Genomic DNA, 20,362 nt, shown 5'->3' with positions numbered 1-20,362 from the left:
AGCCTTTTCATGGAGGTGCTGCCAAATGCGAAAAAAAGAAGCCCCAGCCCCTCCCTAAGCTGAAGCCAAAGCAAAATCTCTGAAGACAAAGAAAGCAGTGCTGAAAGGCGCCCACAGCCACAAAGAAAAGAAGACACCCCCCCCCCCCCATCACCCACCTTCTGCTGGGGTGAAGACTGCAGCTCTCAGGCAGCCCAAGGATCCTGGGACGAGCGCCCTGGGGAGAAACCAGCTTGACCACCTCACCATCATGAAGCTCCCCTGACTGCGAGTCAGCCATGACAGAGAAAGAAGACAACAGTACCCTTGTGTTCACTGTGGATGCCAAGGCCAATGAGCACCGATCAAACCGGCTGTGAAGAAGCTCTATGACATTGACATGGCCAAGGTCAACACCCTCATCAGGCCTGAGGGAGAGAAGAAGGCATATGTTTGACTGGCTCCCAACTACGATGCTTTGGATGTTGCCAACAAAATTGGCCTCATCTAGACTGAGTCCAGCTGGCTAATTCTAAATGTAAAAAAGTTTCACTGTCAAAAAGAGAAAGAAAAAAAGATGCTCAGTTCATCCACGCCTGTAGCGCCACCAAAGTGAGCCACTTAAAAGCGCTCACCTGGAGGCTGTGATAAAACTCACACCCATCCCTGCGTGAATACTACAATTAAATGTCTTGCTTTTTAAACTTCACATTCTGCCGAAACTGGTTTGGCTCAGTGGATAGAGCGTCAGCCTGCAGACTGAAAGGTCCCAGGTTCGATTCCAGTCAAGGGCATGTACCTTGGTTGCGGGCACAATCCCAGTAGGGGGTGTGCAGGAGGCAGCTGATGGATGTTTCTAACTTTCTATCTCTCTCCCTTCCTCTCTGTAAAAAAAATCAATAAAATATATTAAAAAAACAAACAAACTTCACATTCTGTTGCAGGCATTTTTATTTGCCAGAGGTCTTTGTGAACTTTGTAGCTGCATTGTATTTCATTGAGTGGATAGGGCAAACTTTAGTTTACCATTATTTTGCTTTTGGACATTTAGGCCATTTTAAAATTTCAGGTTTTTTTTTTGTTTGTTTGTTTGTTTTGTGTGTGTTTTTTTTTTAGTGCTGCAGTGAGCATCTTTGTGCACCTAACTCTTTTCACATTTTAGAACTTTGGCATAAATCCCCAGCAATAAGATTACTCTGTTGAAGAGACCAATGTGTTTCTAGTTCTCAGTAGCTTTTCACCAAATTAGTTTCCTTAACAATTGTAAGGTAAAATTGTTATCCTACCTACGTGAGCACTCTATCAATTGAAATGTTTTTTTCTATTTAGCTTTGCATTTCTTTGGTGATTAGCTAGGTTGGGCATTTTTGTGAAAATCCATTTAGTAGTTATAATTTCTTTTATGTAAGTCACTCTTTCTTATGTGAAATGCCCCTTGCCTGTTTACATATAAAGCTTCTTTGTTTTTCAACTATCAGTTTGTATGAGATCTTTATGTAATATTCCCTCCTCAGAACTTTTTAGGAGGGGGGCAGAGTATAGAGAAATAAAAACAGGTAATAATCTTTTATTTTCCTTATTTGCTGTCAATATTTCTCCCCACTTGCCCCTTTTTCAGTCATTTTTTTTTTTTTTTTGACTTTCTAGAAACACATTCTCTCTCTCTCTTTTTAATTCCTTCTTCCACTTCCATCCCTTTTTTGCTTCCATTTTATCAGTTTAGCATGCCTCTATTTAAAAAATCTCTCTTCTCTCCAATCTCAGCATCAATTTTCATCATTCTGAACAGCTAGAATCTTACAGTAGACTTAGGGATAATATTTTTTTTATTTTATTTTATTTTTTATTTTATTTTTTATTTTATTTTTTTTAATTTCTTTATTGATTAAGGTGTCACATATTTGTCCTCATCCCCCCATTCCCATCCCACCCCTCTCCCCACGCATGCCCCAATCCCCTGTTGAACTTAACCGTTGGATAGGCTTATATGCATGCATACAGTTCCTTTGGTTGAACTCTCCCCCTCCCCCCACCCTCCCCCTACCCTCCCCTATCCTCCCTCTGAGGCCCGATAGTCCGATCGATGCCTCCTTGATTCTGGTTCTGTTCTTGTTCCTCAGTCTATGTTGTTCATCATTTCCTCTAGATGAATGAGATCAAATGTCACTAGATATATACTAATAAGAACTGAATGTGAGACGAGCAATAATATTTATGCTGACAGGCATATGAATCAATCTGTAGCGAGCTTCCCCCTGGACCAACAGTTCTTTTGAGACCCAATTTCGATGTCCAGTAGTTCCTTATGTGTACATGTCAGCACTGACCCCTCAGCTCTGGATGGTGGACAAATGGTGGTAATGGAGGTCCGACTCCCTCTGGTTTGGTCTCGGCCGAACCCAGGGGCACGGCGTCACCTGGACTAAGGGGCACGTGGCCTCACCCATACCCAAGGGGCGCGTGGTCTCACCCGGGCCTGGGACCCAGCCTCACCCGGATGGATCCAGGGGCGCACGGCCTCACCCGGACCCAGGATCTGGCTTCACCCGTACCCAGGGACGCTTGGCCTCTCCCAGACCCAGGGGCACGTGGCCTCACCCGGGCTTAGTTGCACAAGGCCTCACCTGGATCCAGGGACAAATGGTCTCACCCAGACCCAGGAAAGTTTGGCCACTCCCAGACCCAGGGCCACTTGGGCTCACCCGGGCCTAGGTGCACGAGGCCTCATCCGGATCCAGGGACGCATGGTCTCACCCGGACCCAGGGACGCTTGGCCTCTCCCAGACCCAGGGCCACTTGGGCTCACCCGGGCCTAGGTGCACGAGGCCTCACCCGGATCCTGGGACACATGGTCTCACCCGGACCCAGGGATGCTTGGCCTCTCCCAGACCCAGGGCCACTTGGGCTCACCCGGGCCTAGGTGCACGAGGCCTCACCCGGATCCAGGGACATATGGTCTCACCCGGACCCAGGGACGCTTGGCCTCTCCCAGACCCAGGGCCACTTGGGCTCACCCGGGCCTAGGTGCACGAGGCCTCACCTGGATCCAGGGACACATGGTCTCACCCGGACCCAGGGATGCTTGGCCTCTCCCCGACCCAGGGCCACTTGGGCTCACCCGGGCCTAGGTCACGAGGCCTCACCCGGATCCAGGGACACATGGTCTCACCCGGACCCAGGGACGTTTGGCCTCTCCCAGACCCAGGGCCACTTGGGCTCACCCGGGCCTAGGTGCACGAGGCCTCACCCGGATCCTGGGACACATGGTCTCACCCGGACCCAGGGATGCTTGGCCTCTCCCAGACCCAGGGCCACTTGGGCTCACCCGGGCCTAGGTGCACGAGGCCTCACCCGGATCCAGGGACACATGGTCTCACCCGGACCCAGGGACGCTTGGCCTCTCCCAGACCCAGGGCCACTTGGGCTCACACGGGCCTAGGTGCACGAGGCCTCACCCGGATCCAGGGACACTTGGTCTCACCCGGACCCAGGGACGCTTGGCCTCTCCCAGACCCAGGGCCACTTGGGCTCACCCGGGCCTAGGTGCACGAGGCCTCACCCGGATCCAGGGACACATGGTCTCACCCGGACCCAGGGACGCTTGGCCTCTCCCAGACCCAGGGCCACTTGGGCTCACACGGGCCTAGGTGCACGAGGCCTCACCCGGATCCTGGGACACATGGTCTCACCCGGACCCAGGGATGCTTGGCCTCTCCCAGACCCAGGGCCACTGGGGCTCACCCGGGCCTAGGTGCACGAGGCCTCACCCGGATCCAGGGACACATGGTCTCACCCGGACCCAGGGACGCTTGGCCTCTCCCCGACCCAGGGCCACTTGGGCTCACCCGGGCCTAGGTGCACGAGGCCTCACCCAGATCCTGGGACACATGGTCTCGCCCGGACTCAGGGACGCTTGGCCTCTCCCAGACCCAGGGCCACTTGGGCTCACCCGGGCCTAGGTGCACGAGGCCTCATCCGGATCCAGGGACGCATGGTCTCACCCGGACCCAGGGACGCTTGGCCTCTCCCTGACCCAGGGCCACTTGGGCTCACCCGGACCTAGATGCACGAGGCCTCATCCGGATCCAGGGACACATGGTATCACCCGGACCCAGGGACGCTTGGCCTCTCCCAGACCCAGGGCCACTTGGGCTCACCCGGGCCTAGGTGCACGAAGCCTCACCCGGATCCAGGGACACATGGTCTCACCCTGACCCAGGGATGCTTGGCCTCACCCAGACCCAGGGCCACTTGGGCTCACCCGGGCCTAGGTGCACGAGGCCTCACCCGGATCCTGGGACACATGGTCTCACCCGGACCCAGGGATGCTTGGCCTCTCCCAGACCCAGGGCCACTTGGGCTCACCCGGGCCTAGGTGCACGAGGCCTCACCCGGATCCAGGGACACATGGTCTCACCCGGACCCAGGGACGCTTGGCCTCTCCCCGACCCAGGGCCACTTGGGCTCACCCGGGCCTAGGTGCACGAGGCCTCATCCGGATCCAGGGACACATGGTCTCACCCGGACCCAGGGACGTTTGGCCTCTCCCCGACCCAGGGCCACTTGGGCTCACCCGGGCCTAGGTGCACGAGGCCTCACCCGGATCCAGGGACACATGGTCTCACCCGGACCCAGGGACGCTTGGCCTCTCCCAGACCCAGGGCCACTTGGGCTCACCCGGGCCTAGGTGCACGAGGCCTCACCCGGATCCAGGGACACATGGTCTCACCCGGACCCAGGGACGCTTGGCCTCTCCCCGACCCAGGGCCACTTGGGCTCACCCGGGCCTAGGTGCACGAGGCCTCACCCGGATCCAGGGACACATGGTCTCACCCGGACTCAGGGATGCTTGGCCTCTCCCCGACCCAGGGCCACTTGGGCTCACCCGGGCCTAGGTGCACGAAGCCTCACCCGGATCCAGGGACACATGGTCTCACCCTGACCCAGGGATGCTTGGCCTCACCCAGACCCAGGGCCACTTGGGCTCACCTGGGCCTAAGTGCACGAGGCCTCACCCGGATCCTGGGACACATGGTCTCACCCGGACCCAGGGACGCTTGGCCTCTCCCAGACCCAGGGCCACTTGGGCTCACCCGGGCCTAGGTGCACGCGGCCTCACCCGGATCCAGGGACACATTGTCTCACCTGGACCCAGGGGTGTGTGGGCTCTCCCTGACCCAGGGGCGCTTGGCCTCGCCCGGGCACGGGATCCAGCGTCATCCGGGTCCAGGGGCACTTGGCCTCACCCGGACCCGGAGTCCGGCCTCACCTGGACCCAGGGGCATGTGGCCTCACCTAGACCCAGGGACGTGAGGCCTCACTTATACCCAGAGGCGTGTGACCACACCCTAGCCCAGAGGCGCGCAACCCCGCCCGCACCCGGGTCTCAGCGGGGCCCCGTCTTCCCGATCCCAATTCCTGCCGGTCAATCCCCCCTCAGCAATTCCCCTGGCCATCCTTCCGGAGCTCCAGTATGGCTGCTGCAGAACTCGTCGGGCGGCGGCTCGGCGAAGCTCCGGTGCACCCGGTGCATGGCGGTGGGCCAGTCTGGCGTCGCTGTGTCGGCCCTTGGGTCTGCATCGGTGGCCGGTCGCCGAGCATGCGCACCTGGCCGCTTCCGGGGCGTTGAGATTCTTGACGGACTCAGAGGTCAGCAAGCGCGGAGTCTCCCACCCCATGTCTCATAGGGGCTCGTCTGTCCGTGTTTGGCTGCCAATGGAGCCGTCCCCTCAGCCGGAGACCGCCGGGGGAACTGCGCCGAGCACGTTCCAGGCCGCTGTTGTATCGCCTGAGCCATAGTTCTTTTGTGTCGCCTGAGCTGTAGTTCTTAAAGTGTGGTCTTTGGGTCACCGGCTTTCAGTCATTTTTAATGCACAAAATTTACATTTTTTGTAGTCAAACGTGCTAATCTTTCCTTTGTGATTTCATTGATGATCTCCAAGTTTAATGAAACATTCTCCCTCCAGAGATTTGATTAATGTTTGTCTCTCTGCTAGTTTTCCTAGGTTTTTATAAAAGTATGTAACTCTTTAATCTCTGAAAAAACTCCCTCTGCTCTGAGGAAGGGGATGATTTCAAAGCATAAGTTTCTCAAACTCAGCAATTTCCCTCCCTGGTTTTCTTGGTTGTGCTGGAGCCTGGGGTTGCAGGCTGACCACCTCCCACGGGCCAACTGTCCAAGGGCGGAAGGAGATCACACAGAATCAGAACTTGCCTCTTGAGCCAGACCCCCATCCGAGGGGCAGCACAAGGAGGTCGAAGAACATAACTTGGAGCCTGAGTTTGACCTCTGGCTGGGTGTGGACTCAGCCTCCCGTTCTCCCTCTGAAAAATGAGCCAAAAGATCTTGACTGATAGGGCTGCTGTGAAGATGATAGGAGATGAAGTACAGAAAGTTCTAGAATACTGCCTGGTCTGTCATGGATCTCCCAGGGCCCTGCCTTTGCATTGGCTTGGCTCCTGGGTCCCACTCAGGCCCAAAGGTGTTCCTCATGGTAGAGCTTGGGCAGACTACCAGAATAATTAAGAATTTACTTTTTTAAGTGAGAAAAATGGAGCCCTGGATGGTGTTCTCAGTGGTTAGAGCGTTGGCGTGAACACTGAAGGATCGAGGGTTCGATTCCCAGTCAAAGGCATGTCCCTGGGTTGCAGGTTTGATCCCAGGTCTGTCTGGGCTCGTGGGATAGGCAACCGATCAATGTGTCTCTCTCACATAGATGTTTCTCTCCCATTCCTTCCACTCTCTCTGAAAAGCAATGGAAAAAATATCCTTGGATGAGGATTAAAAAAAAAAAAAGGTGAGACAATGGAGTCTGAGGTTAAATGGCAGAGGAGCAGGTACTCTTGACTGCCTGGATACAGTGTCCCCCCGCATCACTTCGCCTCGCGGCACCTCAGGTCCTCTGCTTCCTCAAATGTGAAATGGAGCAGATTGTCCTGCCGTCGCTGCTGCGGAGGGGTTATTTGATGATCAAATGAAAGGCTCTGAAAAAGGCCATGGAAAAATCCAGAGGCAAGGTAGAGTCCCCATGGGCCACTCTGTCCACTCCTCCCTCAGCGTGGACACAGACGAAGCCTTGTGTTAGCTCCGCGAGGCTCCCCGCCCCTGCGCCCCAGGAAAACCACCGGAGCCTCTGTGAAGGCCCCTTGTGCCCCTGGCTCACCAGGCAGGAGGCCAGGGCTGGCCGAGGCCCCGGGAAGCAGAGCCTGGAGGTGAGCTGTGCCCGGCCCAGCTGTGTTCAGCTTGGAGCAGCTTCTGAAGACTCAGAGGGCTAGGGTGAGGAGGAACCTCCGGTCACCCAGGCCACCCCCACTTCACAGTTGTGCACGTTCAGGTTCAGAGCGGGGAGCCAGTTAGGGGCAGTGGCAGACCCTGGGCCAGGGATCCTGCTCCCAAGTCCAGTACACTTCCCACTTGGTCTGCTGCTGCAGTGGCCTCTGTGGGAAGGGCTCCTCTAACCCTTCTGGAAAATTCTTTGCAATCTGATGATATCTGAGCAAAACTGCACAATGTTAGAGTATCAGAGCATTTTCGACAAACGCTAGCAAAGCACTCAGAACAAGATGCTCCACAGTCCGGAGGGAATTTCCTGGGAATAGACTTTTCCAGGCAGGGAAGAAAGGGTTTTGAGCAGGAGCCTGGCTTTACTGGAGCAGCTGGAAGAACGTGGGGGCAGTGGCTGGAGGCAGGCAAAGCTGGTGCGGACACTTGGTGCCACCATCCCACCTTGGACTGGTCCATCCCAGTCTAAGGGATTGGTATCTTTGGGGGAAAGTGGTTTTCTAGGCAATACTCTCTATCCCCTTCCTCACCCTCTACCTTGAGCCACCTCCTTCCTCAGGGTGGATGTGGGTGTCAGCCGCTGTCCTCCTGGGCAGAAGGCTTTGGGCGGTCACAGCACAGGGACACGTGGTCTGATGTGGGACGAGAACACTGTAAATCTAAGTTCTCCTTCAGAGACCGGAACATGTGGTTTCCAGAAGCATCAGGGCACTGGTTCCCTGAAGACGGGGGAGAGAAAGTGTTGAAAGGGTGGACAAGGTGGGGGGAGTGGGACAGACCTACCTCGCACAAGTCCCGACTTCCTTAGGGCTGGCGGGGGGAGGACACTGCCTGCCTACAAGTGTGGGTCAGCCCCTCCTTGACCCTGGTGGCCTCCCCCTCCTGCCCTCTCAGGACCCCTGCTCCTAGCACGTTTCATGCAGCATCAGAAACAAGCTTCTGTTTTTGCCCGTCTCCCTGGTGCAGCTCATGCCACCCACCAAAGGGAGCCTGTGGCCAAACGCTCCCCTCCCTCGGTCAGGAGATGTGTGTGAGGGAAGGGAAGTCACATCTGCCTAGTGCCCCAGGCTGGATGGCAGGGCTTCGAACTCACCAGCCAATTGCAAATGTGCCCTCAGGATTGGTCCAGTGTGTGTGCAGGCTGCTCCCTAAGCATCGCCAGCTGGGCCAGCCACCCCCACCCCGCCTGACTTCAGAAGGAGGGGTCATAGGACCAGTGAGCAGCCAAGGGGGGGGGGGGGGAGAGAGAGAGAGAGAGAGAGAGAGAGAGAGAGAGAGAGAGAGAGAGAGAGAGAATGAATCATCTGGCACCATCCCACACAGAGTCACCATGTTGGACCAACTCTCTGGGCAAGCCATCAGGCGGCCATACTCCCTCCCTCCAGCTGGGTTCCCATCCCTGGTCTCATCTGCTGGAGCAGGCGGAGAAGGTGGTTTTGCTGACCACGTGTCACCAGCCATACAATTTACAACTTATGCAGAAAGGATGCTTTGGGGCCACTTTCCTTTAAGGGGCGGGGAGTGGCGGGGGAGGGCGGAGAGCAGGGTAGGGGGGCAGGTACCTAGAGCCGCCTGAGTGACACCCAGCTCCAGGGCCTCGAGGCAGGTTTCTTCCTTTACTCGGTGAACAGTTGCCGAGTGCCCAGGCCTGTGCCAGGCAGAGAACACAGAGTCCAAACCTCCACGGAACTTAAAGGCCGGTGGGCAAGCATGGGAGTCGCCATGAACACAACCAATTGTGACACATCCTGTAACAGGGAGGACGCTGTTCTGGGCACTCATGGGGTCGCATTCAGTATTGGGGGGTCAGGGAAGCTCCTCGGAGAACAAGGACACCTAAGATGATGCCGGATGATGTTAGTTCAGTGAACAGGGGGCAGGGAAGAGCTCCTGGATGGACAGCACGGGCGAAGGCCTGCTGGCCAGAGTCAAGAGAGTGTTTTCCAGAAATGAGGCCCAGGCAGGCGGTGGAGAGGGAGGGGCCACAGAGAGCAGCAGCCCCTCACAAGGGCCTTGCCAGTCGTGTGTTTCCATACCTGTCTTCTGCCAGAAGTGTTCCCCGCCTCCGGCTCCAGCAGGAAACCCAGGGGGAAATAGTTCCTTAGTTACTTCCTGCCCTCGGAGAGAAGAAAACAAAACCCCCAGCAGTTTCTGCCTCTCCCCAGAAGGTCAAAGTTGACTCAGGCTGGTGGAGGCTGGGAGACTTTCCCTTTTAAAAATAGTGCTCATTGCTGCTAGATCTATAAAGGGAATACGTGCTCCATGTAGAAAACGACAGAGAGGAAAATAAAATCACACCTAAGCCCTTTGCGTGGCCATCATTGATGTCAAGATTTTGTGTTTTTTTCCCCTCGCAATATTTTGTTGTTGTTGCATAGCTGACGTAAAGCTATAGAATACACAGTTTTACTGCCCGCTTTCTCCTTAGTGTGTCGGTAAAAAGTCTTCACTGTGAAGGCGGCATCATGGGGGCTGTTCCCCCCGCCTGTTGCCTCCAGGCCTTCGCAGCGGTGAGAACCCGGGTGCCCAGGCAGCTGACTGGGAGGCTCACCCGGGGACCCTGGGGACCGCCCAGGCTTCTGCAGCAGAGGTGGGGCTGGAGAATCTGCATTTTAAAAAAGCCCCTCTGCCAAAACCGGTTTGGCTCAGTGGATAGAGCGTCGGCCTGCGGACTCAAGGGTCCCAGGTTCGATTCCGGTCAAGGGCATGTACCTTGGTTGCGGGCACATCCCCAGTAGCGGGTGTGCAAGAGGCAGCTGATCGATGTTTCTCTCTCATCGATGTTTCTAACTCTCTATCCCTCTCTCTTCCTCTCTGTAAAAAAATCAATAAAATATATTAAAAAAAAAAAAAAAAGCCCCTCTGGATGCCCTGAAGCCCGACCAGCACTGGGGGCGGGGCTGCGTCGCACCTGGACCCCTCCTTCTAGGAGCTCAGAGTGGAGGCGTCTCATTTCAAACCTGACAAAATGAGATCTGCCTTGTTGGGAAAGAGGGATCTTGTTCGTGGAGCCCAGGGTTGGGCGAATTGTAGGAGCTCAAAACAATAGTAACTGCTGCCCGGCCTGTGTGACTCAGGTGGTTGGAGCATCATCCTGTGCACCAAAAGGTAGGGGGTTCAAGTCCCGGTCAGGGCACATGCCCAGGTTTTGGGTTCGATCCCCAGTCAGGAGGCAGCCGATGGATGTTTCTCTCTCTCTCCCTCCCTCTCTCTAAAATCAAAATCAATAATAAAAAAAAATAGTTCTTTTGCACTCTTTCCCAATAGGAGGGCACTGTTTCCACCCCCGCCCCACCCCCGGGGAGGGGTGTGCTGCCCCAGCAGGCAATTCTCCTCATTCTCCTTTGCATGAACTACAGAAGTCACGCTCATCCTCTCAGGAACACACCTGCTGTGTGGCAGCCTTTAAAAAAGTCAGAACACATTGCCATGGGAAAACACGTATAATCGGGACGGGCCCAGAAACACTGAGGCACGTGGCCACAGGACCAGGGAAGACCTGGGGGTCTCCTAAACACATGGCGAGGGGCTCTCAGAACCCCTCTCCCCATTCAGTGAAGGAGGTGAGACTGCAGAGGGGAGGAGAGGGCAGTGAGCCTTCATGAGTGTCTGCTCCAGTGCAGTGCGGCTGCAAACGTCTGGCACAAACCATTTGTCACCAGTTGCTGATGAGATAAGCCCAGAAATTGTGAACAAACACTTACACATATTTAGAGCCACTTGCTATTGCCACAGTACAAGTGTATGATCTTTTTTTTTTTTGTAATTCATTTTTGTTGTATTTCACAAAAGCATTGGTCCTTCACAGAAAGGTTCAGAGGCACCGGTCTAGAGAATGATGTCTGATGTCTGTCCACACACAGCTTCTGCAGGGGCTTGAATTAGGGGTTCTCTTCTCCCCCCCTCATCCTCCCAGGAAGGCAGAACCCACCCTGATATTTGCTAAGCTTCAGCCAGAGGAAGGCAACTCTACTCCTGGGTCCCCTGTCCCACCCCAACCATGAGGCGGGGCCCAGGCTCCCCAGGAAGACCCCAGAGAGAGTTTGGGGCTCCCAATTTCCCCAGGAGATGGGGGCATCGACCCTCAGGGTGGGATGACAGAAGGACTGCCATGTTCCCAAGGCCTCACAGGAACAAAATTCCCGAGAAAGTCTCTGCCCTTCATTAAAAAAAAAATATATATATATTTTTTTATTGATTTCAGAGAGGAAGGGAGAGGAAGAGAAAGATAGAAACATTTAGGATGAGAGAGAATCATTGATAGGCTGCTTCCTGCATGCCCCCTACTACAACCTGCATATGCCCTGACTGGGAATTGAACCGTGACCTCCTGGTTGACACTGAACCACTGAGCCATGCCAGCCGTGGCCAGGCTCTGCCCTTCGTTTTGAATCACCTGTGCATGTCAGGAGGCCTTCCCGCCTGTTCCATCCTGTCCCTGCTGCTGCAGCTGCTGTCCTGAGCTTGCAATCCACTAATAGTCAGGATCTGCGATCCACTGAGATGGGGACTAGCTGCTCTGGGACACAGCAAATGAAGATATTTTTGGTAAGCACTTACTCTGATTAACTTATTTAATTTTCATGATGACCTCGTGAGACAGGTCCTATTTTTACCTTCATTGCACAGGGACACGATTAACATCACTCAGCCAGTGGCAGGACTGGAGGTCACCTTGAGCCTGTCCTACCCCAGGCCCCGGGCCCAAAACCACAGTTTGACGGCATCGTGGACCTGCCCTCCAGGGCACTGCAGTCTGGTTGGCACCCCGCCCTGCCCCTCACCTGGCAGAGAGAACTTCAACAGGCCGCAGAGGCACAGGGACTCTGCGGGACCTTTGAAGGATCCCAGGAGAGTCAGGCACTCTTGACTGCAGGACCAGAAACCTAGATGGGGGAGGATAGCGGGGCGGAGCCGGGGAGGAGTTCAGGGAAGGAGGCAGCTGCCCTCAAGGCTCTGCTCCATGGCCTCGCTGGGATCCCCTGGGAGCACACTCATATCCTGTGTCCCTGGCCCTCTCTCCCCAGACATGATCTCACTCCTCCTCACCCCCTGGGCCCCAGAGAAGAGGCTATTGTTTCCTCCCACACTCGAGAATTTAGAGAATCTCAAGACCCTTTCCCGATGTCAGGGCAGCCCAGGCTCTCCCCGTGACAGGGATGGGCGGCCGTCACTACCCCATGCTCCTCCGCCCCTGACATCGCACCACCTCCCCAATTTATCCCATAGTCTCTCAGCCTCCCAAGTGCATCTTTTGTGCTTTTTCTTCCTTGGAGAAGAATATGCACTAGGAATCCTAGAGGGAAGAGCCCCTGCTGGGAGTTCTGCCTTCCACTGCTCAGGGTCCCACTCCCACCTCTGGTGTTCTCTGCTCTGTGGAGGGGGCAGAGTGGGACCAGGCACCTGGCAGCCGGAGCTCACACCAGGACCTGGCTGCCTTAATCTCTCAGGGGCCAGTCATTTACACTCTCAGCCTCCTCATCCTATAAAATGGGGGGAGGATTAAATGGGAAGTGGCTGTGGGAGCTCTTTGCCAGCTCTAAGTGGCTCTATCTAATTTGGTTCCCTCCCACCCGTGGCTTATTCTAGTCTTGGCCAGCTGAAGTCCACTGCCTCCAGGAAGACCTACCGGACTACACCAGCATGGACCGAGTCTTCAGCCTGGAGGGTCACCATCCACATTTGGTGACCTGTTTGTTGTGTGCTCCTGCAGCCCTAGAGAACCATGAGTACCCAGGCATCTCTTTCATGAGCGTCTGTTGGAATCCGCCATGCTGCCCCCACAGCCACAGACCCAGCAGGAGCTCAGCTTGACCCACTCATAACCTCCATGTCTTAGGGCTTCTCATGTTCCAAGTGCTTTTACCGGAATGGCCAGATTTGAGGGATCTCTTCACAACACAGAGAGGCGGTTGTGGAGAGATTTTTATTATTCCTACTATACTGGTGTGGAAAGTGAGGCTGAGAAAGCCCAAGAGACATGGCGAAGATCACGGGACTGAGTATTCGAGTGCAGAGTCCGAATTTGAACCCAGGTTTTTGTGCTCTTAACAATCCCCAGGTGGCCACGTTTGCTCGGGCCTGACTAAAGCCAAGAAAGCACCCAAAGTGCTTGCACTTGGGGTCTTGACCTCTGAAGTGGGCTTTTGCCTTTTCCGCTTTCCCCTGCTCCTTCCGCCTGGCACCCCGGACCCCCTCCCTGCCCCTCACCTGGCAGAGAGAACTTCAAGGCCGCAGAGGCACAGGGACGCTAGATACTCATAGGTCTGCATCCGGGAAGCAGCAGGCGGGGCTTTGTTCTTGGTAGGACAAACAGTCCTGGTTCCCAAGGGCCCCAGAGGCCAGGATAGGGTTTTAAATAGCCAGTGACAGGCCGATTGTGAGGCCCGGTTTAAATTAGTTGTCAGTGCTTGATTGAATCAGGTTTAATTGTTAGTTGGTGCTGAAATGATGAATGAGGCACGGCTCTAAATAGAAACCATAAGTGTTTCAGCCTCGCCCTGGGCGGGAACTGCCAGTGCAGCTCGGGTCTCCTATTCAAAGGGTTCCTGGAGGGGGAGGTGAGAGAGAGGGTGCACTGAGCAGGGCTGGCTGGGCTGCTTCACCTGTTCCCCGGTGGTTTATTATTTTAGGAGAGTGATCCGAGAAGAGCCTGAAGGGTGCTCAGGAAGGTGAGGGCTCAATGGTTCAATCAATCAATCAATCAATCAATCAGGCAATTCATCCATCGCTTTCTCACTGCCCTTTGACTCAGCTGGCTTCCTCCCATCTGCAACTTCGCAGTTGTGCCCAGACCAATCTTCCCAGATTCAACAGAGAAAGAGGGGGGTGCGACAGAGCAGGAAATAAAGTTCAGGGAGCTTGGGAGCCAGAGGCCCTGCATTTGGGCCTCACTCGGCCCCTCATTAACTGTGTGGCCTTGCGAAGTCATAGGAGCTCTCTGAGCATCAGTTTCCACATCTGTAAACTAAGATGCAGCTCACCCTACCTACCTCCTTCAACAAGTTGTTGAGGGACCGAGAGGGCTAATGTGGAGAAGGAGCTCGGAAAGCTGTCACCCATGCCATCCCTGCTGGTGGATCAGTGTCTCCCCTAGTGGCCCTGGGCGGGCAGGGGTGTGGGGAGAGTGAACCCCAGTATGATCTCTGGAGCCTAAGGGCTCTCCCCACCCACAGGTTACTGCCCACTCAGCGGTGCTTTGGTGCTTTTCTTGGTGTCGCTGGAAATTTCTGGTTCTCTGGGCTGTGGCAGGAGTCCCCATTCGTCCCTCTCACTTGGGGCCTGCCTGGTAGGCTCACCTGGTCGTACTTTCACCTCTGTCTTCTCCTAACTCACACCCAGAGCCAAGTGGGGCAGTCAGAAGGGAGGGCCAGAGAAGCCCACAGACCAGGGTTCTGACGACCAGTCTCCTTGGGCGGGCACCCCCGTCCGTGTCCACACCAGTTCTGGGGCCGGACGAGGGGCAGTTAAGGGTCATCTGGGCCATCTTCCCATGTCTGAAGGACGGGTGTGGCCAAGGGGCATTTAAATTTCCTCTTCTTGCCTGCAGTTAGACTTAGGACATCTGCCCGTGGGAGAAAGCGACAGGGAGGTAGGTCTCAGCTCAAGCCTAACGCACCTTTCAAGTGAAGCTTTCTCAGGGAACACCGGGCCTGGACGGACCTTCTGTTGAGAGTGGTGCCGGGGGACGCCTCCTGGGCTGGGACAGACAGAGCTGGGCTCAGAGCTGGAGGACTACACCCTGGTTCCCCCGCGACCTCCCCACTTCATGACCTTGAGCCAACTGCTTCCTCTCCCGGAGCCACAAGCTCCGCATTTGTGAACACGGGGAAATAAGGTCTTTTTAAAAAAGGGTGGTGCGAGGGGCTCCCAAATATAAACCAACAGATGCAAAAGCCTTCTTGCGGGGCCCAGGGCTGGCATTCGATAAATGTGGCCGACTGTGAATCTAAGTCAGGAGGGGACTCGGGCCGAGGGCGGCGACAACCCCTGCGGCCCTGAGCGTCGGTGACTTTAATCAGCACACTGGCCACAGGTGGCCGAATACCCGGGTGCAGACGCCGCCTGACGAAGCGCCCACAGGGTGGACAGGGGATCTGCTAAGAGTGGGCAGTTGACTGCAGCACCGTGTCCTCAGCTTGACTTCTTTCAGGAGGGGGAGTACGGAGGGGGCCGGCAGATCTTATGATCTGTCTGAAGTGGACAGAAAGCTCTGATCATTCCCTGCTCCCAGCTCCATGGGGTGGAGAGGACTGTGGTGTGGACGTGCTGGGGGATAATGGGAACTGACAGGCAGGGCCACATTCTCCAGGTCCTCTTCCCACAGAGGCGTCCAGAGCGGGGAAATCAGGCCCTCTCCGCGGTGCCAAAATAAACTTACATTGTTTCCAGCAACACAGAGTCCTCAAGTGAGGCCAGCTTTTGCCAAACCCTATAAGGAAGGAAGGCCAGGGGAGGAAAGAAAGGTTTGGAGTGGGAGGTGCAACTCTCCTTCCCCCCAGCTTTCTCCTGATTTCCAGAAAACTCCATGTAGGCAAGCCCTACAGCAAATCCCAGAGGGCCCTGTGGAAATCTGCGATTTTAGAGCAAAACGAAGGGACTGGAACTCCTATTTTTCGAATGTCAGTGTGGCAGGGGCTTTGCTAATAAGGAGAGTCCTGTAAGTGGGCTGGCGCTGCACACAGGCCTGGGTTCAAATTCTGACCTCGTCATTTTTGAGCTCTGTGGTCTGGGCAAGCAAATAACACCTCTGAGCTTCTGTGTCCTCCTTTTCTCAGGTGCAATGGAACTTACCGAAGGTTAGCTCAGGTGACGTAATCGAGTACTTGGCATGTCAAACACACTCAGTATAAGTGAGCTGTCCTTATAGCAAATAGCTGCTATTAGTATTAATAATAATAACTTTCATGTGGAAACTGAGGCTCAGGAGGGATTGGGGCAATTTTTCAGAGCCTGGTGGTTCATGAGGGACAGGCTCAGGATTCAAACTCAGGTCCTGCTGGCTCCAAGGCCCACCCTTGCAGCACATGCATCTGAGATGGAGGCCCGACTGGGTTTCCTGATACAGATGCCAAGTTGCTCTGAGGCTGGGGAGTTGGAAAGCAGTGAAAACAACCTGCCAGGCATCATTTTCATGGCCCCTGTTCCCTAGACTTCATCGGCTTGGCCACTGTCCAGCTGGGCCTGGCTGACCACCAGTGCCAAGGGTTCCCCTCGCCCGGCCCGGGACTCCTCTGTCTCTGGAGCATCCAGCTGGAGTGCGTGTCTGTGCAATCGGACCCCAGGCTCTGCACAGTTGGCCTCCCATTCCTGCACGGACAGCTCATTGAAGCTGAGCCAAAGCAGCCTGGGGTTTAAATTCTGGCTCTGTCACTCACTAGCTGGGTGACTTTGGGCTTGTTACTCACTCTCTCTGAACCTCTGTTTCCTCATCTCCAACACTGGAGCAATAATAGCTAGCTTTCAGAGTCCCTGTGAGAATTACATGAGATAATGAACATGACAGGAAGTGTCTGGAAGGTGTTACCCTGCCCCCCTGCCCCTCTATCCCTGTGTCTTGAGACAAGTGCTCCTTAGGACCAAGGGGGCCCAGGCCAGGACCTATTTTTCATCCTTAGATATGGACTCTCTGCATGTCATTTTTAATGAAAAATGAATTACTCATGTGTTCATTTCATTAAGTGCTGCCCCCACAAAAGTGTGGGCTTATGCAATTCTCCAAAGACTGTCAACTGGAAGATATCTCAGAATTCCTCATAAATCAAAGGTTTCACTTTGCTGCCAAGACAGTCAACTTTCTCTGCTTTGAGTCAGGCAGAGGGTGGTGCTGGGCTGGGATTGGAGTCAGGAGACCTGCCTGCTGGTCCAAACTCTGCCAATTATCAGCTCGGAAAGGAGCACCCTGCTTCTTGTTGCTGGGGCCTTGTTTCCTCTCTGGAAAATGGGTGGTGTGGGGGTGGGAGTGGGGGTAGTGCTACTGGATGATCTTCTATCTCCTCCAGTTCTAATATCCGGGAACTTCATCTTTCCTTCTCTCTGATTCTTTCTACCCTCCCAGGCTCTGCCTCTCCAGACCCCTTCCTACCCAAATGTTCTCTTCCTAGAATCTCTATCTCTCCTGTCAATCAGGCCAGATCAGCCCAAGGCAGAGACTGTGGAGGAAAAACATCTATGCATTCCTGGCAGACGACAATCTTCTAATGCCCCTTTATTGCAAAAGCAGCCCTTCTTGGGGTGAAGAGAAGGGCAGCCAAAATCTGTGTTTCTATTATGGGGTCCAGAAAGGAGGGGTGTTTGCCTTGGGGCTAAGGATGAATACATTTAGAAGTAATAAAATGTCCCCTTCTCTGGCTGTGGGCTTTGTGGTTGCCTGGTGGTGCAGATTCTAGGCCACCCAGAGAAGTCCATGACTATGGGGGGGGGGGGGGGGGGGGGGCATGGGGAAAGGGCCCTGAGAGAATGCAGTCTCCTAAAAACCACAGTCATAGTTGGTCTCCTGGGGAGGAGAGCTAAAATGTTCGGGTTTCTCTACCGCTGAGCCCATCTGACGGACAGTTGGAGGTATAAATAGAGGACTGGAAAGATTGCCAAGTGCAGAGGTTAGAAGAGGAGAAAGAGCTAGAGAAAGGGACAAGACAGAGATGGAGAGAGGCAGAGGGGACAGAGAGAAGCAAGGAAGGGAAAGAGGAAGAGAGGAACAAGGAGAGGGAGAGGAAGAGAGAAGGGAGAGGAGGGGAAGGGGAGAGAAAAGCAGTCAAGAGGAAGGGAGAAGGAAGGAAACGGTGAGGAAGGACAATGTATCTCCAAACCCTGTCATCTGAGTGCCCACCCTCCATGACTGAGGGGTGGGGAGGGCAATCAGGAAGCATCCCGCACATGGCATGGCTTTCCGACACCCCTTTCCTGGGTAATCACTGTGTCCCAGCAAAGGCAGGTTTTGAACCTCCTCATCGCACAATTCTGGGAGCACTATTTACCTGAAACACAAAGTAAGCAAGTACCCTGGAGCTGTGCAAGGAAGTAGGAGGCCCTGGGTGGCTGGCAAACCCAACAGCATAATTAGATAGAGATATAACTGAATATTCAAAATATAGATCTATGTTCCATTCACTAAAATCTTGCTTTAAATATGCTTTAAAATCTCTTCACTACTAAAAACAAATAAATAAATAAAATTTCTTCACTAGTTCTGAAAATAAAATATCCTATTTATGCCCGGCCGGCGTGGCTGAGTGGTTGAGCATCGACCTATGAACCAGGAGGTCACGGTTCAATTCCCAGCAGGGCACATGCTTGGGATGTGGACTCAATACTCAGTGAGGGGAGAGGGAGTATGTACAGGAGGCAGCCGATCAATGATTCTCTCTTATCATTGATGTTTCTGTCTCTCTTTCCCTCTCCCTTCCTCTCTGAAATCAATAAAAATATATTAAAACAACAACAACAACAAATCCCCATTAAGATCTCTATCTATCCATCTATCCTTCCATCCATTCATCTGGAGTCTATCTTTTCAGCCAACTTTTTTTTTTTTTTTCCAATTTTTTTTTTATTAAGGTATTATATGTGTACATATTTTACCATTGCCACCTCCCACCCCACTCCCATATATGCCCTCACCCCCCAGAGTTTTGCATCCATTGGTTATGCTTATATGCATGCATACAAGTCCTTTGATTGATCTCTTATCTCCCCCACCTCTCCCTAACTTTCCCCCTGTAATTTGACAGTCTGTTTGATGCTTTACTGTCTCTGTATCTATCTTTTTGTTCAAGTTTATAATGTTCTTTATTACCCATAAATGAGTGAGATCATGTGATATTTTTCTTTCATTGACTGACTTATTTCACTTAACATAATGTTCTCCAATTCCATCCAGGTTGCTGCAAATGATGAGAATTCCTTCTTTTTTATGGCAGCATAGTATTCCATTGTGTAGATGTACCACAGTTTTCTGATCCAGTCATCTGCTGACGGGCACCTAGGCTGTTTCCAAATCTTAGCTATGGTGAATTGTGCTGCTATGAACATAGGGGTGCATATATCCTTTCTGATTGGTGTTTCTAGTTTCTTCGGATATATTCCCAGGAGTGGGATTACTGGGTCAAATGGGAGTTCCATTTTCAGTTTTTTGAGGAAACTCCATACTGTTCTCCACAGTGGCTGCACCAGTCTGCATTCCCACCAGCAGTGCACGAGGGTTCCTTTTTCTCCGCATCCTTGCCAACACTTGTCGTTTGTTGATTTGTTGATGATAGCCATTCTGACAGGTGTGAGATGGTACCGCATTGTTGTTTTGATTTGCATCTCTCGGATAATTAGTGACGTTGAGCATGTTTTCATGTGTCTCTTGGCCTTCCTTCTGTCTTCTTTTGAAAAGCTTCTATTTAGGTCTGTTGCCCATTTCTTTATTGGATCATTTATCTTCCTTTTATTAAGTTGTATAAGCTGCATGTAGATGTTGGAGATCAAACCTTTATCAGTGATGCCATTTGCAAATATGTTCTCCCATGCAGTAGGCCTTCTTGTTGTTTTGTTAATGGTTTCTTTTGCTGTGAAAAAGCTTTTTATTTTGATGTAGTCCCATTTGTTAATTTTCTCTTTAGCTTCCATTGCCCTAGGGGCAGTGTCAGTGAAGAATTTCTTTTGGCATATGTCTGAGATTTTGCTGCCTGTGGATTGCTCTAGTATTTTTATGGTTTCCCGTCTTATGTTTAAGTTCTGTATCCATTTTGAGTTTATTTTTGTGTATGGCGTAAGTTGGTGATCAAGCTTCATTTTTTTGCATGTATCTGTCCAATTTTCCCAACACCATTTATTGAAGAGACTGTCTTGACTCCATTGTATGTTCATGCCTCCTTTGTCAAATATTAATTGAGCATAGTGGTTTGGGTCAATATCTGGATTCTCTATTCTGTTCCACTGATCTATATGTCTGTTCTTGTGCCAGTACCAGGCTGTTTTGAGAACAGTGGCTTTATAATACAGCTTGAAATCTGGTATTGAGATCCCTCCTACTTTATTCTTCTTTCGCAGGATTGCTGTGGCTATTCGGGGTCTTTTTTTATTCCAGATGAATTTTTGGAGAGTTCTTTCAAGGTC

General features: G+C 53.2%; 1 long non-coding RNA gene across 1 annotated transcript; it reads right to left on the bottom strand.

Moving 5' to 3' along the window:
- Positions 1-341: 341 nt before the first annotated feature.
- LOC114230265 (uncharacterized) lies at positions 342-8,923 on the bottom strand. Its single transcript, XR_003616137.2, has 3 exons — positions 8,824-8,923; positions 7,799-7,980; positions 342-407 (listed from the first exon to the last, which is right to left on the bottom strand). It is a non-coding gene; the product is annotated as an uncharacterized LOC114230265 (long non-coding RNA).
- Positions 8,924-20,362: the final 11,439 nt, after the last annotated feature.

The sequence above is a fragment of the Eptesicus fuscus genome, chromosome 16 (assembly GCF_027574615.1).
Source record: "Eptesicus fuscus isolate TK198812 chromosome 16, DD_ASM_mEF_20220401, whole genome shotgun sequence".
NCBI classification, from domain to species: Eukaryota; Metazoa; Chordata; class Mammalia; order Chiroptera; family Vespertilionidae; genus Eptesicus; species Eptesicus fuscus.
This window is presented reverse-complemented; position numbering and strand designations above follow the sequence as displayed.